General features: G+C 44.4%; 1 protein-coding gene across 2 annotated transcripts in view; it reads right to left on the reverse strand.

Annotated features, from left to right (window-relative positions):
- Positions 1-17,012, reverse strand: part of fut8b (fucosyltransferase 8b (alpha (1,6) fucosyltransferase)) — an 88,411-nt gene that overhangs the window by 53,154 nt on the left and 18,245 nt on the right. Inside the window, exon 2 of one of the 2 annotated variants that reach the window (XM_067572083.1) lies at positions 16,110-16,337. The exons of the other annotated variant lie outside the window; for it this stretch is intronic. The gene's annotated coding sequence lies outside the window, so the exon portion shown is untranslated. The remainder of the gene's footprint in view (positions 1-16,109; positions 16,338-17,012) is intronic. 2 annotated transcript variants of the gene reach the window in all.

A 17,012-nucleotide genomic window follows, 5' to 3' on the forward strand; every position in this document is an offset into this window, starting at 1 on the left:
AACGACTGAGGTTTGGGACGGCTTGTGCACGATTTCCGAGGTAAGTTCCGATTTTTGCAGCTCGTCACCTACACTTCCCACCCTCCTCTCTTTCCTTATTCCTTTGCCATGCCTTCTTTTCATGTCCCCTCCGCAACAGCAGCCCGCACGCGTCACAACACGAGCCGTATTGACAGAACTCCTCGTCCCCGTCAGGTTGTGTTTTCTGCTTGGGGTCCGTACTTGTTTGCTCGCCTGACTTCTCCTATGTCTCTTCCACTCTTCGGCTTTATGTCTGGCACTCTGTGTGTGTGTGTGTGTGTGTCTGCTTAGCCCTTCAGCTTCCGCTTGGATGCTCCTTCTGCTCGATGTGACCTGTTTGTAAGTCTTTTGTAGTTAATGTATAGATTGTGTAACGGTTCCGCATAGGGATGGGCGATTGATCGGATTTTATTTTCGATTACGATTTTGGCTTCCAATGATTATGACAACAAGATAATCGAGATAAAACGGTTATTAAGCCGCGTTCCGTTTCGCGGCGGTGCTCTTACTTCGTCTTGTGTTATAAATCCAGCGCACCCCTTTCCTTTACAGTGGTGCACCCTTCCCTAAAAGCCTCCCACCTGTGTTCAGCGTCTCTATTCACAGAATCGGCAGTCTTTCTGCTCCTGACCAGCAGCCGGCTAACCCGCCTTCACCAGGCTGACCCACAGCAGAAATTTACTGAACTAAAATAGTTTTCATGTCGGCACCACAGGGAAGAATTCAACAGTGTTTGTATTTATTGATTCATAGATTTTATTTCCCCACACGCTGTAGCGAGTGAGGGGAATCTGTCCGCCTGTAGTGAAACAGGTGAGCTCACAGACAGACTGGGAGCCTTGATCAATCGATGTAGTTACCGCTAATAAGCTCAAAACACATGCAGTGGGATATTTGTGTTATTTAAACAGCTGTCAGTGCAGGTTAAGCTTCACTAAATACGACGGAAATAGACTTGGAGCGTAAAAAAAAAAAAGACGCTCGGAGTCAGTGTGGATTGATAGATTTAATAAAACGGAAGCGTTTCTGTTCCGTGAGTCGATGTGTAATCGTGTTAAATAATGGTGATATCAACGTGATAATGTCTAGACCTTCATGTGGAAGGGATGTAGCACGGCAGCGACGGTCGGCATGATTTCTTTTAACCGGTTCAACAAGAGTTTGGTCTGTTGTTGTAGCAAAACAATCCTGTCAGCAGACTGAAGGGGTTTCTGCTTTGCTGGAGAGACTAATAACATTGACTACATTCAGCCTTGACTTGCTTGACTCAGATATACTATTGGTTGTAAGTGTAATGAAACTGACAATTACAGGCTACAGTGCAAACATTCCCTCTGTGGCTTTTCATAACCAGAGGCTTTTTTAGTGTAGTCATTGGGGCTTGGCCCTAAATGGTTCAACTCTGCATTCCTCCAGAGGGCGATAAAAAAGACACATTGAAAAATAAATCCCTGTCTCACCTCTAGGGGATGAAGTTTCCTAAATGCGATTAAAAGAGAAATAGCGGCACACTGTCTTCCCTGACCCCTATTAACAGAGCCTGAGAAAACAGCCACCGCATCTCTCCTCTGCACACACACCCTGCCACTAAGCAGGACCTGTTGCTCAAATCACATTAACTAACAGAAGATGAAAAAAAAAAAAAAACTCAATACACACTGTGCCAAGCGGCGCTAACGCAGAGCTGATGCAATCACACCTACAAACACAATCCCTCTTTTTTTTACTACCCCCGTCTCTCATACGCAGGCAAAAAGGGAGAAATAAAAAATCTCTCTTTGCTGCAAATGGGAGTATTTCTTTCTAGTCCTTCCTCATATCTAGCGCAGGCACCGCCGAGGCCTTATTAGGTGAAGCGTAATAGCAACAGTTTACACAACGTGACTGTGTACGAGCTGAAAGTAGAGGGAGAGAACTAAATACTTGAACTGCTGGCGGAACATTGTGATCCAACTGGGAGCAGCTGCATCCACGTTTCAATAACACACACACACACACACACACACACAACAACACGCTTCCCCCCCCCCCCCCCCATCCACCCCCATCCACCCCCTCCCCTCCTCCAGTTGTGAGGATCAGTCGGGAGACGACCCGCAAGGACAGAGACTCTGTCGCTCTCCTTCACCGCACTCTAGGATGCAACGTGTCAGCAGCGTTGACCATCAAACAGGATCACAGCGTTACATGTGTGTAGCGCTACATGTGCGTCTTGTCAGCGGTCTGAAACCTCCGTGCTGACACTAGTCTAGACAGAACAGGGAAGTTCATCAATCGTTCTCTGGGGAAGGACTGTTGCTTATTCGCTTCCCTTGTGCAATAATTGTGCTTTCACCCCCTCACTTGCTTGCAGCTTTCATTTTCAGAGTGTGTAACCAGCCACTGCGCACAGCTGTCATGTGTCTGGTGAAAGTGGTGTGACTGACATTCATTGTTCCAAGATTGAATATGCATTTCTCCCTCCAGGACTGACGCATGCCAAATGAAGGACATTCCCCTGATTGATGGCATCTATTTATATTAGAGCTTTCTCATATACTTCCTCTATATTTCTCTCAGTCTACCGAGCTGACCTTTGACAAGCACAGGGCTGGAATCCACCGCTGGGTAAACAGAGCTGAACCGAATCCAGAGTTATTGGAAATCTCTTATAGTTCACCCAACTTTCCATTAAGGGGTGAAAAAAAAAATTCACTCTTTCGCTGCAGAAATTATGCATGGGTAGAGGGATTCGGGGGGGGGGGGGGGGGGGGCGGAGAGGTACTCCTGAGCACCAAGGTTAGATCACAAACATAATCAATAATGCACTGCCTATTGTGTTTCGCGCTGCAGTCAGCTCAGCTCAGTTCCATTCAAGTGAATCCACAGTGCTGGGTCCAGCTGGGGCCTGTGCTAAGTCAACAGTCTAGATGAAAGATGGGTCTTCTTGACAGCAACAACAGTAGAAACAGCGAAGAAAAGGATGATGGCCTGAGCAGATGAGAGGTAACGTGGACGGACTTGGCAGGAGAACGAGGCGCGGAGGGAATGTCTGGTTGCCACTTCTGCAGATGTTGTTTGTGAGTCTTCAGACAACTTTGCACTTGATCCATCAAAAAGAGTTCGAGACTATGATCCTGGGCCGAGGTACTAGATAGTAAAATGATGATGATAATAAAGATAAAAAAAACACTGGCATATTCTCTAGTACACTTCGTTTGATGCGTTTGATTTGATGGAAACTACTAAAATTTTGTTTTGCCTGTGCTTGTCTTCGCACTCCTTCCCCAGCTCTCCTGCCCTGGCTCACAACTACTTCCCCTACCACAACCTATCAATACGAGCCAGACTGAGCAACAAAATACTTCCTCAATGGCTGATCCACCCCTCATGGAGAATTGATGGTTTCATCTTCCAACTCCGCAAACCTAAACACCGGCTAATAAAACTGCAGTTACCTGTATTTGAGTCCCCCATATTCTTTTCCTCACACTGATTATTCTTTATAGGCCCTTGGAGTGCGTTAAAATGTATATTACTATCCATACACCATCCGTATCTACACATTTATTACCACATGACATGCACGAGAGTTATTTCTGCTGCTTATCCTGGTGACCACGCTATGCCTATGGTGACAAGCGGGCCATTCCGTGTTATTGCTGCTATATTGCCTTGTAACGCAGATGGCTTGTGTGTCTCCCTGTGAATTATTGATCTGCTCATGTGTAACGCAAACACAATAAACTGACACGGTAATACCTCTCCGTCACAGCACACAGGATATGAGTGTGTGTATTGCTCACTTATCATAGATAAACACACACCATCTGGAAACTACTAAACACATGACATCACAGAAACAAACTGGATTGTCGAGTACATTTGCAAATTCGTACTAAAAACACCACCGGCAGGGTTTGTTTTTTATGTTATTTTGTATCTTGAGATAAAAGCGGTGATTATGTTGGAAGATCCTCATCCAAACATCGCCTATTACAAAGTTCTCCAATTCAAACAGCCGCTTGGGCTTAGAAATTCTAATCACATCCCTGCCAATACATGATCCTGGAGAACCACATAAACCTACGAGGCACATTCTGTACAAAGTATGCATTGATCTTAGGCTAGCGCTGCTCCACTAGCATTGATCTAATGCCAGCTCTGTGAACAGGCAGGGTGCTAGCCGGATCCCGTGTGCTTGTGTGTGTGTCGATAATGGTCTAGTTTGGTCTCGGTCTGTCCGGAGGTAGAAATCTCCTCCCTCCCGCCCTCCCTTCTTGCCTCCTCAGTCTGTCGGATCTGATCCTCCCAGTGTGTCCTCTGTGGTGTCTGCTTCTGTTCCCCTTCCTGTCGGTGAACTGAAGGCCAGCAGAGGGGAACGGGCTGCCAGCGCCTTGGCCTGGTTGCCTGGCTCCCCACAGCCTAGTCATTACTGCTGGCTAACAAGCAGAGAGCGAGGGACGTTTGCGGATGCTCTTCCCCTTAACTAACAAAGAGAAAGACCTCATGGGTAACTGTGGTAGCAGCAGCAGTACAGAGGCGCAGGCTCCTGCTGGACCCATAATGGCGCTTTCTCATTATAGGCTGTCTCCTGGGGAAAAAAAAAAAAAAAAGAGATGTACACGCTGGGCTACAGGTCCTTTTAACTAGGCATTGTTGGACGACAGGGGTAGAGAGGAAGGAACATTATGCACATGACCTGTCACATGCCACTGCTTTGAATTATCCTTTCGTAGTGATGGTTGTAAGCGTGCGTGCATGTGCTTTCTGTTTTCCTCACAAGCAGTCAGCTGAATGTTTACACGCTTCCTTAATGTCATCCTATATTTTTGTTGGTGCCAGGAACGTCAGAGGAATTCCTTGGAGGGGGGGGGGTTTGATTTGATTCCAATGGCTCTTGGGAGCCAGGGGCGACATGGGGAGGGAGGACTCACAGGGTCCCTGCATACCCAAGCGCACATAGTTCAAACCAATTCACAGGCAAATATGCTTGCAAAAATATATATCATCCCAAACACACACACACACATAGACACATTATGCTTTCTTAAAGGCCCGCAATCTTTCCGTATATGCAGCGTTTACCAAAGGTTGGCAGTCAATTTCAGAGATGGGTGATGGAGGCGTGGGATATGTTTATTAATGACTTGTAAAATACTCTTAAATCCTCTGCCCACCACTTGTTTGACAGTTGTTTTCATCAATTTTCAGTTGTGTGTTTATATTGAAGTGGGCTGTATTTTGGCAGCATTTTTGTTTACATTTCATTTAGTCAGCTCAATATCTCATCTTTGCTCAGGCATGAAAGTCTCTCACTCTATTATAAGCTAATGAGACTAGCATTAACCAACTTGCTCATGCAAATTTACTGGACTACTATGCTGCCATATGATTACCACCAGTTTTATGACCCCAACATACAGCCAGTTATATCCATAATTGGCTGCACAGGCTATAGTTAAAACTATAGTTGTCACTGTATTGGATAAGTGACCTTAGTGGCTGATGTCTCGATACAGGGGTTATGTCCAACCCCTGGAGACCCCTGTGCTGGCTATTAAAAGATCCCCTTCAAATACACTTCAAATGTAAGTGATGGGGGACAAAATCCACAGTGTGTCAATGCAGTCTTTTGAACAAAAATGCACTTAAAAGTTCATCTGAAGCTTATCTGAGGCTTCAGCAGTCTGAGTTAGTCATATCAAGTGGATATCTGCCACATTTGCAGTCTTTTTAGCATCAAATTCCCTCATTTTGTTTCCTCGGACAGTGTTTCCCTGTTGAGCTGTGGTGGAAATATAGTAACAAAAAGAGGGACTTTAACACTAAAAAGACTGTAATGTTGAAAGATATCTACTTGATTTGACTAATTATGACTGAAGCTTCATATTAGCTTCAGATAAACTTTTTGTACAGAAGCAGGCTTGTGGATTTTGGCCCCCATCACTTATACTGTAAGTGCAATACGAAGGGATCTCTTAACCCTATGAGCCCCAGGCTATTTTCAGGGTAATTTCACTACCTTTACTTTCAAGCTCTTATCTCAGTCATTATAAGGGCTGGCCATACATGCTATATCTTGTTTTTTCGTCATTACAGTCTAAGCTATCCAGATCTTCCGTCATTTGATAGCCTTTATATCAAGAAAAAAGAGATTGTGTCTTATGAAATTGCTTTACATGTATCTCACCATAAAATGCTGGCAGTAGAGATATCTTTTCATAACTGCGTAGGGGAGATTGTCTGGAATCTGGCAATATCAGAACAATGATGGTGGGATACTCTATGACTTAGCAATTTGAGAAAATATGTGCTTAGTGCATAATGGAAATGTGTTTGCGCATGTGTGCAATGCACATGAGCCTACTTGCGCACAGGTGACCTGCACAGGTCATTTGACCACAACTTTTGAATCATTGCAATGGAAAGCAAATTTACATTATTTTAACATTATTTTGTGTTTATTTTTTCCATATAAAGTGGGATCACAAAATGGACCTGCATCAAAAAGGCAAATCCAATTCCCTCTACTTGAGATGGATTAGATTTTGCTTGAATGTGTTTGAATAAAATTTTGATGTTGGGATTTGGTTATCGGTGCTGAACAAGAGGTAATAAATGAAAACTTACAAACATACAAAATGTACTACAACAAAGACGCAAGCGCAGTCGGTTGAAAGCAATTTTCTTGCATCACATTATGTTAATTATAAATTCACAACATTCTGACACCTTCTTCTCCACCCCCACCAGGGCTATCAATGTGCAAAGCTGCCAATTTAAGTGTTAAATCCACGTTTAAATACCAAGGATGAATACCAGTTTACTGCATCACAGCAGCCAAATTAAATATATAACCAACATTTACTTGAGGGGTTGCTCATTTATCTAGACCAGCTGCCCAGTTCAAATCAATATGTGTAGAAATGCAGAATCTGCAAACAGCCATTGTTACCCTCCTTGTTCCTTCAGTAGCTCACATACAGATCATACACACCAGACACCAGTTACGTCCTCACAAACCAGGCATGCCCCCCATGTGTACTCAGGTCACGTGGCTGATCTTTGGCAGGTTGCACACAGCGGCCTGCGCAGTGCAGCTGCCCTGAGACCAAAGCTCTGACCCCTGGTAATGGGTCTCTGGGGGTTGGGGGGGAGCCAAGCCTATACTGCTCTGTACAGTTGTACTGGCTGGCTCCTCCCCTGGGACTGACTCACCTTCCCTCCCTCCTCCACCCTCAACCGCAATGAAGCAAAGTGACGCTGTTGCCAAGGTTACATGGGGGTGGGAGGGGGCGGGAGGTACAGATGAGGTGGTTTGTTATCTGCCTGCGTGGCTGATGTGAGAAGGAAAATGATTGTGTCCTGGTGGTATAGGTAGTGATGAGTTGATGGAGGTGTAGGAATTTGGCGGGGGCATACAGGAAGAGTAAATATGTATGTTTCTGAGAAATTGCAAATATATCAGCATATAGTATGTGTGAGTATGTGTGTGTGTGTGTGTGCATGTCTAAGCAGAGCAGAGGTTGGTGAAGCTTAGCCGACTCTGTGGAATGTAAACTAGCCACTGCAGCACTCCTGCCTGGCCTCAGTCAGACGCTGCCCCACCGGGGATCCAGCGTGTTGTTCGATGCACTCCGCCCTCCCCCCACCCCCTCACACAGCCCTGCATCCGGCACACAGGGCCGACATCCCTGTTAAACTGCCTGCCTAGCACCCACCTTGCATTCCAGTTGCCACGGTGATTCGCTGGCCTTGTCTCTATTTTCAAGCATGTGCAGATAAGTTGAGTTTAAACAAAACCGAGCAGTCACTTACCATGCATTATCATTCCGCAGCTATTTGATACCTGCGCCTCGCACAGCCGCAGCCATCTCCCTAGATGATTGCCCAAGGGAAGGTTCAATGCTTTAATCTAATCTGATGACAAATGATTCGATTAACTTGGCCACTGATTAACCTCTTCCTCTGTGTTTTGTGCACCTATAGCTGAGCAAGACTCATTTCATCCACCCTCCCTCCCTCACTGGATGTGTCTCTACAAATGTCAGCATTGGCTGCATGTGTCACTGACTTGATACATTGTGTTGTGCTGTGTGTGTAACGGTGGATCCGCTGCACCCATGGCTCACCAGCCATCTGCAGCCCACTGAGGGACACATGATGATGACGGCTGAGTCACCCATTAGCCCAAATTAGAGCCATCCTTCCACCATTCAAGACAGGGCCGCTGGCAATGCCACGCAGTCAAAGCCATTACGGAAAACACGCACTAAACTGATTTTGCTCTGCAAATACCATTAGCTGGTGCCCCAAGATTATAAATATCCGAACTCCCAATCTGAAGAAGAAAATGGGCTCGGGTGGGGAACCGTGTTAAGAAAATCCTGCATCAATGTCATGGACTTCTTCACTGGTTGCCAGAGGGCAGAGAAAGGCGGGTAATGGCTACGACAAGCCAAAGATGAAAGAACAAAGAAAAACGTCGGTGGTGAGAGAGGGTGAACATGGACAGCTACAGTTGCTACTGGGAGACTATTGTGAGGATGCTCAGTTAAAGGCACCAAGTGTGAAGATAAAAAATGACAGCTTTCTGTTTAGTCCTCCTACATTACGGATGCCACAGTGAGGACATTTTCCCACCAATTAATAAACTCGTGACAATGGTTACCAATATCTATAGAGTGCTTACTTTGATCTTTAGCGTTAGATTTTTAGTTTAGATCTTCCCATTACTTAAGAGTTATTGATGGCGGGCTTCAGGGTGCTGCTGCTCAGGATCACCAGCAGGGGTCATCCTCTGTGTACAGCCCGGGCTGCGGCGCACACGACAGCTGCTAAGAACCAGAACCAGAGCATACCACCTGCTATCCGGAGAGAAATGCACTGAGAGCAGGCTGAGCAGGCAGAGAGCGGGAGAGTCTCTGCTGAAAACAAGCACTGAGACCCGGAGAGACATGAGAGCAGCTGCTCACCAACAGCTATGTGTTTTTACAGCAGAGAGCAGGAGAGAGGACAGACGTCTCACTCCGCTACTCTGTACAGTGACTCTCACTTTCAGTTTATAATTGTAGCATCCGTCGTTCAACTAAGTATCGATAACATGCTTAATATTTTACAAATGAGTTTTTTTATTTGATTAACTTGGGCGCTGATACATGAACTAAATGGCAAAACAACGGTGGGCAAGTGGTCGTCCGTTTATGTCTGAACACCGCGCAAAACCGGTAACACTTACTAAAACAGCAAGCCTACCCAAGCAATCAAAATAGTTAAATGCGCAGCAGCTTTACATCACTTTAAACACTCACTGTTATCACTGTTGTAAATCTAAGAGAAAAGATTTGAAAGTTAAGAGCTTGGAATAAGTGCTCCCTAAAATGGCTGCAGTAATCCTGGGCCACGCTGTTCAAATGGCCTTGGTTTGGTAAACAACTGTCCTGCATGTGGGCCAATTTGTCAAAACAACATAGCCACTTCAGGCCTTGGGGAAATTGCTATTTTGTCAATACAACCTATTTCGATCCACTCATGTTTCCGTTTTGCCACAAACGCACCCCAACCCTCCCGCCTCTTTCACCATCTCTTTTACTTGAGGGTTCCTGTCGAATGCCAAAAATTGTTGCCTAGCAACTAAATATTCACCCTGCAGAAATCCGCCAGATTATTATTTCTTTCCAAGTTTCATATTTCTGAGAGAGAGAGAGAGAGAGAGAGAAAAAAAAAAAGATATCTTTGTGATTTCAAGTTTACAAATCCCAGTGGTGCACAGACAACGGTATGCTCTTCAAATGAAATGCACAACCCTCCGTCACATCTACAGAGGGAGGCTGTTGCAGAGACACCGCAGCTATTTCAGGGCAGCTGTGTGAATTAGAAGTGTTATAACCACGGTAACTAATGAAATGTACTGGTTGCAAAACATCAAATTAATGATGATCCCCTGTACATGTGATTATGTTAAGATAATATACATTAGAGACAGAGGATTTGAACTTGCAGAGCATTTTTATTGACCCATGAAAAGCAAGAGACAGACTCTATCCAAGCACGGGCTGCTTTATTAAATGAACCACTCTGTGAGACCTATCTGATCCGATCTGTTATGTGCATGTCTTCATTCCTGAGCAATAGTTACTTTGTATTTAAAAAGTACACTCGCTTCATTGCTCTTGTTTTTGTGAGAGCAGGTGTCTTTAAATAGAAGAGATATCTCAGTTTCAAAACTATTTCTACCATGTTTATCAAGACGTTTTCTCGGAATCCTCCCATAACCATCTGGATTTCTGAATATTCAAACAAAAGTTGAGGCCATATTTCAACTGACTTTGGCGTTCCCACCCAAATGCTCGAGCAGTGAACATATTTTTCCCTCAAAGACTGAGCGTGTGCCTGTGGCTAGCCGGCAGTGTGGGCTGAACTCTGGACTCCCAGTAATATGTCTATTTATCCAAGACAACAAAGGCCCTCTGTGATAAATACCATTGGGTGGGGACTCACAATGCACACAGTCAACATTGTGGTGATGTATCATTTCCAGTCTGAATTAGTATCTGACCGCTGCAGAATGTGTCTCATAGCACAGGTAGAAACACTGCTACTGTATTTGTGATAATATATTTTGATGCTGATTATTAAGTCTAATCTTTTTTTCTAAGAAAAACACTAAGCCTTGGTGGCTAATTTTTACTCGTCGGAACAGCATGTTTCTTTGTCGCTGTATTGTGTGTCTGTTAATAACAGCTGCAGGAGCTTTATTTACTGTAATCATGGTTGCAACAGTAATGCGCCTTAACACAAGGCAGACACAAACTATTGTACATAATGTACTGTTGGTGTTGATGAAGCATAATCATAGTTCTCATGTGTATTTCAGCTTTGTGCAGCCACAAAAGCCTGTTTATTGAAATATTTTTCTTCCAATACACTCCTAAGGTAACAAAAGACTACAAAGGTTACACAGTAGAGGGTAGGAATCAAGGAATCAAGTATTAATCAGAGGTAATGAATTGCAAAGTTCTGCAAATTAACTATCGAAAATATGAGGTGGTACCTGCAGAGCTCTTCAAAATGATGATCGTATGGTATTGTATTTTGGTGAATCACAAGTTGTTTGACAATCCTGATGAAAGCACAGGGCCAAAACACTCCAGTTTTAGCTATTAACTTGCTGTCAATGCAACAAATTTTGCTGGAGAAAGGTGTTAAATCACTGACATTTTAGAGAATCAATCTGTCTCTCTACATGCCAGTTGGGATGTACTTGAATCCATCTTTTCAGTGAAATTGATTGGACAACCTGTGTAAAAGCATTTAATGATACATATGAGAGTTTCCGACGCTTGCACTGGATACATTTGCACATTCGCTGTAGTGACTGCACACTCAGGGAAGTTCGGGGAATAAGTGTACCAAACACAGACAACTAGAGGGGCCTGTTCTTTTTTTTTATAATTAATGATGTTCTTCTGAGACCTAAATGAGTCTGCTTAGCCTATCTGATGTAAGCTCTATGCGTGACTGCTTATTAGGATCATGCCATATTCCATCTCGTGCAAAAATATGAAAATGACACAGAATAAAAGCCTACGAGAGAGCAGGTTTTGGGGGCTAGAGAGCAGACTAGCGTGAAAGGAAGGGTGTCACAAGTTCATGTCAGGCTCTCGATGATGTTCTCACCATCAGTATGTGGACCTGGAGGCTATCAGCCTATCAGAGACATGTCTACCACTCCTCAGCTCCTGCATATATGTGGATATAAGCCAAAAAAAAAAAAAAATCCAACATGGCCACACCGATCTCTGGCTGTCACCGAGGCTCACCTTGTGCATGCGCGCTTATGCAAATATTTATCTGAATTCACACTTGGCTTAATTTGACAAGAGCAACCCAGTCTTGAATGGCTTTGGATGCAAAATGGTAATTACTCCTAAACCAAGCTGGAATAATGAACTTGTTAGCATGCTCAGCCTCCTGGAATTCATTACCCGGCTCTACTCTGCACTCCTGGTGGAGCAAAACCTGATCTGTTTTCATTCCCCAACTGCTCAGAGGGACGCACACTCTGACGGCGGCTCTGAATCAAACAGCCGTGTTGCTCGTGACATGTCCAGCAGCCGCTCCAAACTACTCACACACACACACACACACACACACATATGCAGTAGACAGACATCTATCAGCTCATCTAATGAGACTGATTGGTCCTGTCGCTGTTTCAGACTGTCTCATGTGATCCCACACAGACTCCTCAGACGAAGGCATGATCCATGGAAATCAAGAGGACTCGGACCCCTTAAAAGAATGTGCATGACAGTCTCAAACAAACAAGCGGGATGATGATGATGTCAGTGTCACCAGTTAGATAACAGAAAATGTTTTCTCTCTTTTATTAAATAGCGGGAAGGCAGCAATTTGGCTGGTATAGGAACTATGTCTGAAACAGCTAAGTGCTCTTCAGGGAACATCATAATTTGAGGGATGGCTCATATTTTACATTTTCTGTCCGTTTAAAATTATGTTTGGGATGAAGCACGCATCATGACTTCAAATCAGCTTTACCGGATCTCTACATCACCGTTTAATTCCAAATGTTGAAGAAAACAACACTAGAGGCTTTTGTAAAACTGCATCAGGCAATAAACATGCTCACCTTGAAAAACACTTCAATTTCGGTTTCATATTAATGTGCAAATCTGAGAATATTTGAGTATCGAGAGAAGACGGGAGGAAGTATCTGCCTTCCCCCCTCTTCCGCTTCTCACTTTTAAAAACAAATCTTTTATATCTGATCTTGTATAAGCCAACAGCAAAGTTGCCAACTTTGCCAACTACAGTCTATAAAGCAGTGTTTCATTTCACATAATTAAATTAAAATAGCCACCCACAGTGGAATTACAATATAATACAGAATGTAAACATACTTACTGACAGTGAAAAACATTTTAACCTAAAGGAAGCAGCAAGTATTTCATTAAATAACACAAAAAAACAAGAAAATAACATGATGTAAAAAAATACAGGAATGTAGAAATGACCAAAAACTACACTTAAACTGGAATTGTCCTTTAAGGCTTTATGCTGTTTCTCATATTTGCATCATATGTTATCAAGCTGCTCACAGATCACCCCATGCGCTCATTTCTCTGCTTTACACAGTCTCATTTTCTCACTGTCTTCCCTACCAGATGGGTCAAGGACAGATCAGGGGCGACACGCCTCCAGTCAGCATTTGTCCTTTTTTTTTTTTTTTTTTTTTTATCTAAGGAAAATGCTCGCAGGCACTCTGCCTGTTTGTCCAGCGTTTGAGTCAATCACACCACCAAACAGGCTTACAATCAATGCACACACTGCTGATTACATTTCAGATGGGTATTTGGGAGGTAAACATTTGAATGACAGTACAAACAGACACAGTACTGTGACAGACACTGCTCCGTACCTTGCCAAGTCTGTCACACGGCGGCGGCTGTAGATTCACAATCACATTCTGTCGCAAACGCTGCTATGCCAGTTCCTTGTAGAGACTGATATTAATGCAATATTGGTTCCCCCTAATGTTGGCAATTTACAACTATAAACTAATTCTATCATTGCCCGCGCTGTGACTCACTCTGAATACAAGCGCCGGCTAAAACCGCCTAATATCTGTAAAATGTAACACAGTTTTTTGCCACTATAATTCGGCACCTGGAAGTGTGGAAGCTTTATTAGGGTTGTAGTGTATCTGGTGACAGCTAAAGAGATTTTCAGGATTGGAGCGTTTAATGGAAACAGCTGGGCAGCATGTGGGTTAATGTAATAGCTTTGCATGTTGAGCAGAAGTGGTGCTAAGCTGGGGCTATCAGAGAGTCATCGACACAGCAGAGACCCGCCGCTCCATCTCCCTCTCTCTCTCTCACACTTGGTCTCGCTGGCCCCGCATCTCCAGCTCTCCTTTTTCACTCCCCTCTAAGCACCCATCAATTGAGGCAGTGAAGCCATCAGTGCCCACGCTTAGCCCGCCTGTCTCATTGCTTGGATAGCCGTGTGTATGTATGTGTGCGCGTGTGTGTGTGAGAGAGAGAGCTTTAGCGTTTGAGGGTGCTTGTGTGTGGAGCCCCTTGATTGGACTCTACAGCAGAGGCTGGAGCATTAATGAACACTGCCTGTCACAGTCACAGTCCTCTTTTGCAGATCTCTCACCCATCACTCCGGCCGACGGATCAGTGTGGCCTGATCTAAATGGGCTCTCTTTTACTTTTCTCTCCCTGCGGTGCTCTACTGCCGGCTGGGGTTCGCTGAGATCAGTGGAGGCATCTAATCCTGACCTCTCACTGGCCTCTCAGCCTACCTCCCTCAAGTATTGCAACTTACAACTACCCTTGTAGTGTTCGAGTAAAAGTCAGGACCGAAGTGTATTGAGCCTAAATCTCGGATAAGTCTGTGAGATTTTGAGAAAACTTGAGGGAATCATACGTCTCAACACGGCGGGGCAGACGTTTTCAAAATTACAACGGCAGACTAAAAGTGGCCGTACACTGCATACTTCATGATTTAATTTAATATAACCTAAATTCACAAAATCTAGGGATGCATGACACAATACACAGGATCGGTATGAGTGGAATATATGACCTTTATTGAGAATAATCCAGTCAGTTCCAAAGGGTGACACAGATTTCTATTCAGTTTTTTAAGGTCATACACTTTGTCTATCCTCTGCGTGTGACAGCTGAACAATTGGCTTTTTTGGGACGACGAGGATGTGAGCAGGACTTTTTCAAACAATTTCCTGAAAAGTATTAAATGATTCCCGTCTAGAGGCACCGGGGAAATCCCTTCAGATTGCAACTAAAATTAAGTTTGCAGTTTTTATTTCTTGAGTACACCAAACTATTGAGTGTAGTATTGTGTTCTCTATGCCCCTATACTGTATATACTGACCTCTACTATAAGTGCATTTAAAATGATAGTTGAAATTCCAAAAATGTCGTTTCTTCACTGCAATTATGTGCAAGTGTTCTGACTAAATAGCATAAAGTTTTTCTTTAAACTAAAAGTGTGGGTTGAGTTTAAACTGTTTCTCTTCATGCATCTTGCAAGGAGAAGTTGAGCAAATAGTTACTGTAAATAAATTTAGTTTCACAACTCGGAAAGCTTAGAGGTGTGACCAAAAATTCTATGCTGGAGTCCCAACAGAAAAAAAAAAGCTACTAAAAAGGCAGAAATGCACATTCTGGATGGTGAAACTTCTTATCGTTGCTTCGCTTATGTCGACACACCCAAATCATCTCACAGAACACACAGGGTTGCCTTTGAGAGTGAAAAAAGTCAGAAAACAGAGTCACCTTGCCTTGCACGGAGTCTGCAGAACAACAGCACACACAACCAGGAAGCACCCAGCCACATAATGTCAACCTGCGTAACATCCCTCCACTCCACATTAGGCAAGAGTGCTCATTATGAATATGCAAGGTTACAGTAGAAGCAGGCTTTTGTCCTTACTCCCATGTTTTATTTAATGAGCCTGGGGTTGGTATGACTTGATTTGCATGTGCTTGATATAGAATCGCACAGTGCCACACTGCTCATGCCCCCCCCCTCACCCCCCCCCTCACCCCCCCCCACTGCCCCCCCGCCAATATAGGGACATTTTGATTCCATTTTTCGCTTGGCTTGTCTGTCAGTTTACGCGAAGCAGAAGGACCATGACTCAATTTTCCACCAAGGAGGATGCTGTGGCTTTCATTTGTGCACACTTTTGCATCAAGGATGGCGGTTCTGCTGTTCGTAGTGTATGTGAGCACATGAGCATATGCACGCGTGTGATCTGAGGTGTGTAATTTGAAGCGGGGGTTGCGCGGGGAAGCGGTGGCTCCCTTGTGAGGGAAAGCTCTGAAGAAAATAGTGCTGATCTGGTCCCTCTCACCGACAACAGCGAGAGAATGCCAAGTGAGGAGACGGGCAGGGTATGAACTACATGAAAAAGCCTAAAAATGTGCAGCAAGCTAGAATATTTCTTTGATAACACAAGACAAGAAAAAAAGAGACACAGATATGAAACTCTTATTTCTCCTTCCTCCTCTAATCTGGAAATGGCATGGATGTGAAAATGTGGCTCATACCATATTTGGCAATTAATAGCCCCCGGGGCAGAAATGTGTCCCACTTTGATGATGTCAGTGCTTTGAGGATTGAGGGACAGGTCAGTGCTAGCGTCATGGACATCAGAGGCCCTTAGCGTTGCGGCGAGATGTCAGCCCGGTTAGCGCCATCGCTGCGTGATGAGGCCTGGACAGACGCGCACAGGGGCCAAACGTGTCAAGGCAAGCAGAAACGGGGATGACTCAACCCTGCAGTAAGGATGGAGGCAGGCGGGAAGAGACAGAAATGCAAGGAGAGGAGGAGGCGGGAGGGGGGGTAGAGGGTGGGGGTGGGGGGAGAAAGGATACACAGAGCACATGGTGACGGAAAAGAAAGATTGAGAGGGAGGGGAATCAAAAAAGAAGAGGAGGAGAGGGCAGCGGGAGAGATGATCATGATAGGGACAACAAATGAGGAGTTTATATATACAGTACAGAAGGAATTCACCAGGGGCGTGGAAGGAGCAATGTATTAATAGAGAACAGCACAAGACTGAATGAAGCATGTTAATGAAAAGGGGATGCTGCTGAGCGTAGAGTGAATGGGAATACAGCTTTTGAATAGCTGAACCTCGCAGCAATAATGACTGAAAGGCGTGATGACGGGGACGGGATCAGAGGACGGACAAGTGGACTGAATCAAAGATGAAAAATGAAAAATCAGCGACAAGTCAAAGAGACGATAGCGTGACCAGAAGTGGGCCCGGCTGAGGATAAATAACCCTTTTCCCCGCCCTCCTCCTTCGACACCTGCATATACACTGCAAGCCATTCTGATCCATCTGCTCCACGCTATCTGCACGTTAGAAGAAGAAGAAGAAGAAGAAGAAGAAAACAAACGTGTGGTTCTCCTGCAAGAAATTCCCCCCAGTGAATTTGAGTTTG

The sequence above is a fragment of the Thunnus thynnus genome, chromosome 18 (assembly GCF_963924715.1).
Source record: "Thunnus thynnus chromosome 18, fThuThy2.1, whole genome shotgun sequence".
NCBI lineage: Eukaryota > Metazoa > Chordata > Actinopteri > Scombriformes > Scombridae > Thunnus > Thunnus thynnus.